Genomic DNA, 13251 nt, shown 5'->3' with positions numbered 1-13251 from the left:
ATTTATTTGGAAGGTCAATTCATTACTAGCTGAAATGTTAATACATAAATATTAAGCAAGAGGCTTCAAGGGTAATACTATAATTTTTGATTAATAACAGTGTTACGAATGTGCTTTAATTAACTACAATGTGTGCTTCCTATAGCTTGAAGGTCTGACTCTTCTAAGCAAATTATCATCAGTAAAGTCCAAGGCAGTGCTGGATATAAATTTAATTAATTAAAATGTTACACTTAATGAGAAAAAGGTTATTCTACAGAATTCAGACTGTGTGCACATATTAGCTTTAGCAACTGACAAACCTTTTCTAATCTTACAATAACTTTATAATGTTAAGTTCTCTGCAAAACATACCTTCTCCCTGTTATTTCAATCAGTTGAAATGCAGAGGTGAATCAGAAGTAAATCAGAAACAGAGGCGTGGTTCTCTCTCTTCTTCCAGAAGGCCTCCAAAAACCCTTCTTGAAAGTAGTAATGCATGTGGTAAGCAGGAGTAGATAAAACTGGACTCCCATTGTTTATGAGATGACCTAGGGACTCTCTAACAGAGACAGGATTTACAGGACAGAAGAGTGTTAAGGGAAAACACAGAGCTACTTAACTTAACTTAGCCTGATTATAAGTTTCATAGAAAGCTTGACGAGTAGAAGAGCCCTGCAGCCCCTGACACCACCACAGCTCTATAGCGCCATGGTGAAGATTAATATCTTTAAATTAACTTGTGTGTTTAGCCAATGCTATGCCTGGAGTGCTCAGCAGATACACCTCCACCCCGTGATATAGATCCAGGAGACATCTAGTTTGTTCCAGGGCAGTTGGATTTTTTTGATTCATGCATGCTTTCTAATACAGGATGAGGTAATTGGATCAGTAAAATAGCCAGAGAAAGATGTACACAGCCCCCTTCCCAACCACAGATGGAAAAATCCCCTCCTGGCATTGGAGCAAACTGTGTATCAAGAAGCAAAGGAGCTCAGAAATTCTCTCAGGCTATGAACCAATTTGACTTTTGGGGACAGAGTCTGTCCATGCATACAAATGTGACAACGCCATCAAAACCCTGACTACCTTCCTGGCTCTAGAACCCCTGTACATAGATCTAGGCTTAACCAGTTGCTTCAAAGCCTCTTGCTGATTTTAGCCAGGCAGTAAAACAACTCAATAGCAGAGAGCTGGGAGCTGCCATAATGGATATTCCACCAGATGGCAAACAGAACCTGGTGGCCAGACCTTGAACTGGGCAGCAGAAACATCTTTAGCTCCTCAAGCTTGTTGGATCCTGGCCACAGCCACATAAGACCGAGATTGCTATCCAAATGGCTTCCTCACAGTATCTCTGCATGTGCATTTTGAAGGAGACAAGGAGAAATTGTAATCCCTATGTATAAATGTACAAGTTTATGTAACCTGTAAACATACGGCATCTGCTTGATCTTCATGCACAGCTCAGTCCTGGCATCCATGAGACTTGCTGAGGCATAGGAAACCAAACAGCAATAAAAGACAGAGAAATGCTCTACCCTGCCTTGCAAAATTAGAGCTTATTCTTCTATTTTCCTTGATACCTTTGTTGGTGCCCCTCTATTTGCTGCCTATCAATACTTAAAGGGGTCTTCTAGGAAAGATGGGAACAGACTTTCCAGTAGAGATTGTTGTGATAGGGCAAGGAACAGTGGTCTAAAACTAAAAGAGGGTAGATTCAGACTAAATATAAGGAAGATATTTTCAGTGAGGAAGGTGAAAACACTGACCAGGTTGTCCTGTGAGATGTGGTAGATACCTCATCCCTAGAAATATCCAAGGCCAGGCAGGACAGGTCTCTGAGCAACCTGATCTAGTTGGAGATGTCCCTGCTCATTGCAGAAACTTTGGACTAGATGACCTCTAAAGGCCCCTTCCAACCCAAACCATTCTATGATTCTGTGATTCTATTTCTCAGATGCCCTTAGATGTCGGTAGTGCACAGAAAATAAATGAACTTTAATATTATTTACATGAAATATTGATCCACTTGTTGATGCATTTCACATTGGAAAACAGCTTCCTAACACTCCTACTAAGCAAATGGTCATATTTTGAAAAGATATTTTGGTATCTACAACTGCACTATTTACACCTCCATGCATAATTTCCAGTGGGAAATAAAGATATATTTCTGAAAATCTTACAGATACTGAAGTATCTTGAGAACCTGAGATTTTCTGAGGCAAGAAACATTGTCCCTCTTTCCTCCACTACACAATTAGCAACCTTTAATACCAGTAGTTGACAAGGAACACAACCTTGGAAACAGATGGCCTGCTTATTGTGCTGTTGCTTTCTTTCTAGTCAGATTAATTTGGCCCAGATGTCTTTTTAAGAGCTCCTTTGAGAGGTGCTTGCTCTTGTGTTCAAGCTGCAAGAGTTTTTTAAGAAAGAGAAAAGGCTGGAATAAGTCGTGCAAAGGAAGAGATTTAAGAAAAAAAAAGGGAAATTTAAAAAATTATTTTAAAATTCCTATGTTTTCTATAGCACTGTACAGGCTTAAGAGGAGGGCTAAAATTCATTCATGTTCCCTCAGTCATGTGCCCTTTTCTGTGGTCACGTCCCCTTGCTATCTCAGAGTTGCCCAAAGAAAACATACCCTCTTATAGAGGACAGCAGGGTGGGAACCAGTTGTTTTTGTGGGTATAAATTCATAAGTGAGGAATAGCAAGATAGGTGGCAATAAAGCATGAATACAAGAGAGGATGTTTATGGAGGCAGGGTGCTCAAATTACTTAACCTTGTAAGACAAAATTCAGATTGAAAAGAGGTGGTAGGCAGGGGAAAATGTGTCCATGTATTACAGCATTCTCTCAATCCAAGCTGAGAACTGCAATAAATTAAGAACAAACCTTCCAAAAACCTTCATCAGACCCTGAGCTGCATTTTTAAAGTGATTGATAAACAATTACAAAGCTGCTGTCACACCTCTAGAGTCATAATTCAATATGTGTGCCTAGAGTACTGTTTAAATCACTGATTCACGTCAGGAAAAATAAATGTCTCAATTCTTATATGCCACTGAGTTTCCCTCCTTTGCCTCATTTCTACCTAGAGTATTCTCCCTCAGCTGTTTGAACACTGGCTAATGAGCCAATGAAGTTTCTCACTTACAAGCTAGAAGGGAATGGCTGGAAATCTCTGGCCCTGTGTTCTGCGGGCGCAACTTAATTGCTGATTCACAGGTGCCAAATGCCCCAGGGAAACCCTGGCCACTGAAGTGAATCTAGAACCAGCCTCCTGATGAAAATATTGACAGCTTCTTTCAGAGAAGCATGCAAAGAAACACAACATTTTGGTACCAATATTTAGTGCTCAACAGCAGCTGGCAAATTGCTCTCATCTGATTTGGCTGGCTGCTTCGTGTTGGAAATCAATAGCAAATTGGAGATATTTCACTCTATTTATTAGGTGCAACATTAAAAAAAAGAAACTACAGCATCATCCTTGAAGTCAGAGATTGCATAAAACCCTCATTTGAATGTGGGTGCTACCTCAAAAGTCAAGTTACAGCCCAAACACTACATGACTGTAATTCACATCTAGCTGCTACAATAGGTGAAGAAGTATATTTAGTCATCCAGAGTGCAGCTGCTGCTTTAATTCTGGAAACTCCTGAGGAACTAATGGCATTAGTTTGTTAACATGTTGTCAGATTAAAGCACATCATAGCCTGGCTAGCACACTAATGATGCATCAATTGGTGCCCTTGATGCAGCACCAACAAAAAGACCACACCAAAAACATGCTGAGCCTGAGCTGTCAAAAGTTCTAGGGAAATGCATTATGGAAAAGAACACATGACACCCTAACACTTTTTGAACAAATTTACCCTGAGATCAGAAAAGCTTGTGCTTGAATCTAGTAAAAAGAGACTGTTTGAGGCTGAGTGATGGGGGCTCTTCTCTCGAGTTGGAAAAAACCCAAATCTAATACAGCTGTTTGAGAGAAGAAAATTGATCTTATCAAAGCCCTATGAACTATCTTCCCAAAGTTCAGAAGACCACCATTTTGGTGGTGGCCTTACCACAGAATTTTTGTATCCACAATACTCCAGAATACTGTGAATGGAAGAGAATAGATTTCACAACCAACTTCTGCTCAAGTAGCCAAGAGAGAAAGTTTTTCTTCCACTCAAGAAGAAAATTGTAGGGTGAAATTAAATTGTCCAATGCTGATGTATTGAAGTCTTCATCAAGTTAAATCGTACTCTAAGCAGAAGGCTTGGAGTCATGGCTGAAGTTCTTCTCAATCTCCAGCTACTTTGTTATTTGATTGATTCCTAGATACTTTGTGCCAAAATAGTCAGGATTTAAGATTTGTGCTCATCCTTAATGCCACAACTGTCCTGGATATCAGATGGGGAGGGCTACGTCTGATTTATCTTGATCTTAATGCACTCCCTATGAATTCAGTCAATAAGATTAAAGCCCACCCTGCTTAGCCCTTATACCTGTCCTTTGTTTCTTTATAGAACTATTTTCCTGCAGAAACATCAAACTTACAAAGGTCTGAAACTTAGATAAAAGCAACCAATGCAAGTTATTAGGGCATCAGACCCATCTATTTCAGTGAGCTCAGAAGTAGTCCCTCAGATCTTAGGAAAGTGAAAATAGTGAAAGGCCACTGCGGTGACCAAAGATCGGGATGGACAGCAAGAAAATGAGCTGGCATACAGAAAACTGTCAGCTAACTCAAGATTCAAACTGCACTCTTGTGGTGCAAAGATTTTATCAGTTGGAATAGCCTTATCTTGAGTTCTGTTTGCATTTCAATATAGAGTAGATGCAGACTGAGTGTTTTTCAGTGAGTTTGTATAATAGGTCATTTGTCTGTTTCCTTTCTCTTGGAGCCTCATATTTTTTCAAAGATAAATGTATTAAAACTTTCCTGAAAAAAGCAAAGAGATAAAAAAGCAGAAGGGATTCCGGGAAATAAGCAAAAGGAATAGATCAGAGGCTTGAATGAAGCAGGCTGTCATTATTTTCATGTTCAATTGCCATAAAATATACTGGATGTTAGGTTGCCAATTTTATTTATGTCCTGACCTGTTATTAAAAAATATATGATTAACACCAGCATTGGGTAAAATAATATGTGGGTGTGCATTCAGTAAGTATAACTAACCAACCAAAAATGGCTTCATAAGCCATATGCTGCAGTAAAGAAATCACCATAGTTCAGAGATGTCACCTATGCATGCCATCAGTTGTTCATTCTATTTTCTTTCAGTCTAGATCAAGATCAATAAAAAAGTAGCTTCAAAGGAACCCGTATCTTTTCACATGTTTTGATCACTATTGGTGTTCTGAGTCTTAACTCTGTTGTCAAAACTCATGGATTGCAATCCTTCAGCTGACAAATTAGGCAACCTCCGAGACACTGGATCTGCTTAATTAGGGCACTTAGCTAATATCTTTACCTGCACATTTGCATTCTTCTCAGTGCTGCTTTTTAGAGCTCTCTTCTGAGTCTGAGCATATCTTCAGAGTACAGCTTGTATGCCTGAGCACAGCCTTTGTGCACTTTGTGCATATTTTGGTAAACACAGTTAGAATGGATTTTCAAAGCTAGTTTGAAATTATTTGTTTTCAGCAAAGAAACCATTAAATGGTCCTGTTCTGTTGGCTGAAAGGAGACAAAACCAAAGAATGACTGGGATTTAAACTGGAAAACATACAGACTTTCAAGTACTTTCTATTTTTTAAGGGCAAGGAAAGGAAAAACATCTGGAAAGGTTGAAACTGATGAGAAAGGATGTCATCAAACTCAGTGAAGAGTCTCTAGATTCATTATCTTTTTACTATTTGTGTGTCACTAATGCCTGTAGAATGGTACTATAAGTGTTTGTATTTTTATCAGACAATCTAATAAATTATTCAGAGGTGAGACGAATCCAGAGAAGACTGCCTTCAAAAAATGTTCAATATTTTCATGATGCTTTGGATTAAAAAAAAAAAAAGTAGAGAAGGTGTAAGGAAGTAGAAGAGGGAGCGGAAGGGGTTGGACTTAATGGAATAACCCATCAGCTTCCAAAAGCCCCAGTTACAGAAGTTCTGAAACTTTGGTATTCATTTGCAGTTCGTGTTGGTGAAGCTTGGCTGTGGCTTTGAGAACTTGATGGGTTTGCACTGAAAGTTGTGACGCCTTTACTCTCCCAGTATATCAAATACTGGTGACAAAATTTTGCTTGTGTTCTGGAGTAGAAGCAGTGGAAACCTTGACTCCAGCTTCTAAGCCTCTGGAAAACTGTTGATTTTGCTCTAGTGTTAATCTTCCTACTGTTATTGTGATAGTAAATTAAGTAGCCCAGGCAGAAATCAGCAGCACACTCAATAACAGGCGTGGTCACAATTCTAAAAAGACAGTGGTTTATTTCTGAGATGATTCACAACAGCATATTCACACTTAGGTTACAAGCATTTTGAGATTCACACCAGCTGTTCCTGCATGCCTTGTCCACACTTGAGAAACTACTGTCATAATAATAGTTTTAAGAATAATGGATGATTAAATGGGTTAAGCTAAACCTTTCAACAGTGTCAGTCAAAGCCATAAAACTCCAAAGAAAAAGCAGCTTTCAGTCTTCTCCATGCATCAAAGATTCCAGGTTGATGCTCACAGTGGTTCTCAGAATAATAATCTCACCTGTCAACATATTTATTTCACTCCTTTTAGATATCTGACAAGACATCTTGTCTCAAACACCACTCTAAGAGTGTTCTAAACATTCAGCCAAGAAAGTAGTTTTCATTTTTCAAGCCCCTTTGTCCCATCCCTTTCATGATTTCAGATCCTGAGGCTCTAGAGCTTCTAGATTGTAGGATTCAGTTGGACTGCTAGAATTGCTAGAATTGTAGGATTCAGCTGGGCAAGGGCAAAGTACCATAACAAACACCAGAGTCCAGCATCACTGAGTCTCACCACATGGAGCAAGAATCACTATTAGTTGTGTTTGGGTCTTCCAGAAACATCTCTTCCCCCATGCATCTTTATATTTTTAGAAGTATAACTTAAATTCAACTGACATTTCCTAGGCAACCGTACCTTGGCAGTCCTGGAATGCAAACAAAAAAAAACCAAAAACCAAAACCACAAACAAACACAAACCAAACCAAACCAAAAAAAATTGCATTGAGGTAATGAAATTAATTTTTCTATTTTCTTTTTTGTTGGAATTTTGATGCTTGGAATTATGCCAGCCCTGATCAAATGGTCTGCCTCTTATTTAAATACATTCTCCTATCTCAGGAACAATATGTTCCTTTTCTTTATTAATTTTATCCTTTGCCTGTAGCATGTGGCTGTAAAAACAAATCAAATCAGCTCACTTTAAGCAAAATCCAAAGAATGAATTGCTTTCAGTAAAACACTCACACATCTACACTTATTAAAAAAACCAAACCATCATTCCCATTACTTTTAAAGCACTAGAGCATTTATTTTGTTCATAAAGAAGGAGCCAGACCTATAAATGTACTCAAAATATATTGTTAAAGAAATAAAAACAAACTGTTGCTAAACAATGCATCTGTAAATTAAATTATCAAATAGAATGATGGTTAAATGACCTACAGATTTTGTAAGTCAGGCTAAAATTAACTGGAAACTGCTGCCCAGTCCTTGCCATCCCTTGCAGTATAGGCATAGACTGAGTTTCATATCTATACTATCAATATTCCAAAGTCTACAATTCAAACACTACACAAAGGCATTAGGTACAACAGAAAAGAGCAGATGGAAGATTCCCAATATTGGCAAATTCTGGTATAGAACATGAGTAACCATCTGAGTAGAGGCAATTGACAAAATTGGGAAGGGTTCATAAATGCATGTTTTGTGATCTTTCACACACAAACTGCTCCAGCTGATACTGAAATCAGAAATCAGTTTCTTTGAATGTCAATTTCCCCTCTCAGATTAGCTCAGGAGTAGAGGAATTGTAAAATGTAACAAAATCAGCATAATCTCCCTCCAACCAGTTGTGCCAATGTGTAAATCTGGATCAGCCTAGCTCAGGCTGTGTTCAGAGTAATTTTCAGCGATCAGTATATGTAGCACTGATACTTGGATATCAGGGAGCAATGTGCCAAAGAACAGCCTCTGGATAAGTCTCCAACCACAGTCAATCATGATTGTATCCAGAATAACTTTCCCAGTTTCATTGGGTGCTTCTGCAGAAGCTTCCAGCCTGTGATCTGCTTTGTTTTCCAAACAGCTGGTTCAGAAGGTAAAGGATTATTACAGTAGATGGTTAAAAAGCATAGTAATGTTTTAAACTGTACTAAAATGAGAAGAGATCAAAAGCCTTCAAAGCAGAAAGATAATTCCTTCAGTAACAACTTAATCCTGCAGTTTATTTCAATCTTCTCCACTTACTTATCCTAAAAATAAACCCTGCATTTTCTCAGAAAATTTTATTCTTGGCATTTCTTATTCACTCTCCACTTGATCTAACCTCAGCTCTAACTTTGACTCAGGTCAAATATAATACTTAGTGCTTAGAAAGTGAATTTGGTTTGAAGTCTCAATCTGCTTTGCAAACATCAACAAAATCAGTCCATTCTATTTCCAAAAGTCAAGTATTATTTGAGGACTTAAGAAAGTTACAGACAGAACCTGGTTTGAAGAAGAAAGAAAAAAAGAAAACCTAGTTTGAGGGAGTTATTTGGTTGGGTGTTTTAAGGGTATAGGACACACTGTGCTATGCAGGAACAAAACTGAACTAAATCACTTCTTGTGCTGGTCTAACAGCTGAAGTGAGACTGCATACAAGTGCTAATCAGAAACTATTCAATTGTATTTCACTGGTAAAATGCAGTCTTGTCTGTTCTAGAATGTTTTGATTTTGACTTCATTCTTCCTATAAAAAGAATTTTGTAGTGATTTGATTAAAAAAAAGGTATTTCATACTGATCCTCTCACTTGGTTCTCTGCTCTCTCTTTTTATTTTTAGAGAAAAGTGAATGTAGTTTGAATAGATGTTACCTCAAAAATCTGAATTATTAGGATTGGATAGTCAAATGACCTTCTGATATTTCAGTATTAATTTACTTGGGATTTTTTTCTTCACTTTAAAATTAAACTTATGCAAATCAGGAAAATAACATGGCAGACTTGGGATTCCTTTAAAATACAAATTCTACTTTAGCAAAGATCATGCACTCATTTAATTTTAAGAGTCTTGTAGTCAGGTCCTATAACAAGCTTGTATATGCTTTTTCTATTTGGATTCTAAACACTTTTACATGCTGTCTCCATTTCCAAACAGAGTCTGAGTAGCTTTCATGGCATCCCTATCGCAAAAGGAATAGGGACTGGATGGCAAGTGGTGAATAACAAAAATGAAAGTGTGCATTTTTTATATTCAGAATTAATGAAACAGTGACTTTGCTCCAGACCAAGTAAGGATTTCCCAATGGCACGTACAGGATGGTATGTGATCCTGTACGTACGGAGAACCACTAGACAATGTAGTTCATCTACAAGAATGATGTTTCCATGGGCATATACTAAAACTCTCTTAGCTGCTATAAAGAAAAGGTTTCTTTCTATGTATTTTTAAACTTTCAGTTGAGTTGATTTAAAAATGTGGATATAAACTTCTATTAATATCAATTCTACTATAGAAATATTTTTATCATTTTTGGATGACAGTGTTTAGTTTTATAGGGATTTGTCAAATGCACATGATTTTAACAAGGTTAAAGTATATGCAATGAAGCAAACCAGTACAGGTCTAACCCTAGTTTAGAGGTGCCAAAAAATGTTTAAATGGGGTCCCATCAGGAAAAAGTGTTCACGCTCCAAAATTTTTCCTATCTTAAGTGGGAGTTATGCTTATTCATTCCTACAAAACTTATAATTCCCACAAAACTGAAATCTTGGTTACTGCATCAAAGACCATGCCAAAATACCAATTGTTAAAAAGGAGGGAGTTTACTTCAATTTTATATTGAAATATAATGGGTTGGTTGGTACAGAAACAGCATAGCACGTTTGCTCAGTCAAAAATAAGTGAAGGAACATCAGGGCATGCTTACTTAAAAAAGAAAATAGCTTGAGAATGTGACTAGAAAATATGAAAATAAACAGGCAAGTCAGCCAGTTAGACATTTCTGGAAGCAAGTGGGTCAGACATCAGCAAAACATATGGGATCAGTCTTAAGTGTGAGGTATTTATAATCAAGAGATGAGCTTCACAGTACCTCCCATGTTCACCAGGGATCACAGTGTGACTGGAACTGACACACTGAATTTTACATGTTGCATGATGCAGAGTGCATCAAAATACAGCAGGTACAGATATGTGTGGGAAGACTGAATGCAAACCTAAATGGTGTGATTTTTTTTTTACATAGTGCTAAACACTCACAAATGTCCTGAGACTTGATGATGTTTAAAAACTTGGATCTGATAATGAAGGCACCTGATTTTACAGGCATAAGAGTGGATGCCAGTTCTTTAAACATATCTCTAATAGTTTTGCTGACATATTTGGAATAGAAAAAATACACATGGGGTACTCCGTTGCACGTACCTAAAAAGATTTGCACATAAGAGTATGTCAGAGATTTTCTGCCCAACTCCACTTTTTCTACAGTCATCCTTCTCAGGGTTAATTTCCTTTTACATCCACGGCTTTAAAGTCAGAATAGCCTTTTCTCATTTAAATTTTTGTCCAGTTTGAAATAATTGAAAAGCTAATTTTTAAAGGTCATGGTTTATCAGATTAGCATCATGTGCACACAGTCAGACATGAGGTATCCATAGAGGTAGCAATGCTTAGGAAAGATGAACGTTTCTATTTTAATCGTGACCCTGACATGTCATTAATCCCAGCTAGAGACCAGCTAATGCTCAGGTAGGGAGGAGCAGAAGCCACAAAAGTGCACAGCCTTGACAGAATTTATGGCCCAATGCAAGACTCATTTTAGTGCTGAAACACTGTTTTTCCCAAATACAGCAAAGTCTGAAAAAAACCCAGTAAGGAGGCAAGAAAGGAGAATAAACAATGTTCATTTGCAGATAGAAGACCACAATTGGAAGATTTGTATTCAGGAAGTGAAAAGGAATAGAAGAATTTCTAGACAATAAATAAGAAAACAAGTGTGACTATTTCCCTTTTTGTGTTATCCTGTGACACAGAAATAGACATATCCTCTGAGCTCATCACTCTACAGGATGACTGGTGGTTTATACGCCAGTTTAGATTTTATGCTGTCTGTACAATTCCCTGTGCAAATGTTCAGGGCTGCTCATAATGCCCTTTGATATTTTGCAGGTTTTGTTCAGATATTGGGGCAGCCACACAGATGTCTGAAGGTCTCTTTTGGGTGACCTCATTTTGAGAGTATTAAAGCATGCAATGACAGTGCACATTACCCACTGGTATGCCCAAGGTCTTTGGGAGCAATCACTAGCACCGGCTGCAAGGAGAGGTCCTTCCCCTCAAAGAACAGAATGCTTTGGATGATGGAGATACACTGCTGGTTTCTTCTGGTCTCCAGAACTCTTGAGTACTCCCAGAACTCTATTTCTTGGCCTGTTGACACTGCTAATATTCCCATATAATTAACCGAGGAAGATTACCCAAGGGTGAAAAATAGCTTTTCCATTTAAGACAGTTCTTAAGACTTTGCTTCTTTCTCTATGGGATCTAAGTATTACCTTTCTCAGAGGCAATCTTAATATCCGTGCTTTGAGAGATATCCAGATAACTTTGGCCTCCAAAAGAAAAATTCCTTGATATCAACACAGCACAAATAAAAAGTCTGGGGAAGAGGAGAAGCCCCATTAGAAGAGTTTGATTTTAATAAGAGGATGATGAAGTTAATTAAAACTCAGTGTCCATGAGAAAAAAAGACAAAGAAAGAGCTTTGGGGTTTTTCCTTTAGCTTTGCTCCAGCTGTTCCTATCTCCAAGCCAAATAAATGAGCCAAAATGATACAAGTTGGCAGCTTTTTTATAGCAAGGGGATCATCTGTTAAATGGTTAGGTTGGTTTTGTTTTGCCATAATAAGACGGGGAGTATAGTTTCTAAGTTTTCAGCAGGAACTGAGCCAAAAGTTCTCACTGCTTTTTTAGCCTCTCTTCATTTCACTGCCCATAAATTATACAATGAAATCTCTCTCCCTCAGAGCTACTCTCACGTCTGGACTTAGTCATCAGTTTCTTCTTTGCCTGTACAAATCTTAACCTTTCTATGCACCTTGTGCGTTCTGTGCTTTCATTAATAAGATGATTATGCTTAAAAATATCCACCTGTTTGTGTCCAAGAAAATAGGCATTTGTGCATGCAAATTAGCTAATAATTGGCCAGGTTTTAAATAGATGTTAAGACCCAAAATTTAATGGGAACATAATAAATCTTTTACAATTTCATCTATTATTAATTCTTTCCAGGCCACCCACTTTTCAAAGATTCAGACCAGGTGCCTCAAAACACAGGTATTGTCTGTATTCTAGACTATCAGACTAGTGAGCTTGCACTTAGGGCCAAACTCTCCCAGGCACCCTCAGTGACTGTCTGTTGTGATTGTCACAAACTTGGCTTGTTTCTGAAGTAAGTCCTTTGGAGAATCTCACACTTAGCATCATTCCTGTGGATAGTGTTGCTGTTCTCAAGAATTGGATTTATTACCCAGTGTGCAACAAGCCAATAATTACACACTCAAGAGTGACATTGATTATTTATTTCAGAGTTGTGCAAGCCTGGGTAGTCAGTGGTATTCCAAAAATCAAGCGCGCCAAGTCTTGAAATTTTTACTGTTTAGACATTGTAGGAATTAGTGTTCATTGGCTAGAAATTATGTAGATAGTTCTCTTATTAATTAGTATTCTATCTTCTATTGGTTAATGACTCTCTCATTTCTCATGCTAATTTGTCCACGTGCTCAGTCTTTCTCTTCTTTTAGGTCAGTGTGTTTCTCGGGTTGGTTGTCTGTGAATCAATGGTCATGATCAGCCCCTGCTGGAATTACCTTTTAACCAGTTGGAGCTAATGTCACACAACAGCTGAATTGGCTTTATTAGTTTCTTTCTTGTCTTGTGAGTTTGGACAGGTGTCCTTGCAGCCTGAACATCCTGCATTTTTTAAGTCCACAGTCAGTGGGCATCCTTCTTCCCAAGCTTTGTTAGCCTCTCCCTAGGTCCCAAACCATTGAATCATGTCCAGGCCTAAACCTTAACAAGGCAATACTACCAACAAGTAATTTGCTTTTCCAG

The sequence above is a fragment of the Fringilla coelebs genome (assembly GCF_963513975.1).
Source record: "Fringilla coelebs genome assembly, chromosome: 3".
Classification (NCBI taxonomy): Eukaryota; Metazoa; Chordata; class Aves; order Passeriformes; family Fringillidae; genus Fringilla; species Fringilla coelebs.
The sequence above is the reverse complement of the archived record's forward strand: the minus strand, read 5'-3'. Positions refer to the sequence as shown.